The sequence below is a fragment of the Brassica oleracea genome, chromosome C4, assembly GCF_000695525.1.
Source record: "Brassica oleracea var. oleracea cultivar TO1000 chromosome C4, BOL, whole genome shotgun sequence".
NCBI lineage: Eukaryota > Viridiplantae > Streptophyta > Magnoliopsida > Brassicales > Brassicaceae > Brassica > Brassica oleracea.
Window position 1 is genome coordinate 40,890,483 of NC_027751.1, and position 299 is coordinate 40,890,781.

The following is a 299-nucleotide window of genomic DNA, read 5'->3' on the forward strand; positions in this document are numbered from 1 at the left end:
GCGCCCCCCCCCGCAGAAACAATACACGGCGCCGTCTTGGTCTTTTGGAAACCCTAATTCCGGAAAAACCCCAATTTGTTCTTGCTTGCGTTCCGGCTTACAAACACCCGATCAGCTCCAGCCCTAAGGTGTTCATGATCCTAGACGACCTCAGTTTCCAGTTCATATCACAGCCAACTTGAGTTCCCAATCAACCCGCTCGCGAACTCAAGAAGAAGACACGTCCGACGTCCTCGGCGCACATCCGCGACCAGACACCAAACCATCCGATCCCGATCAGACTAAATCATATATAAACC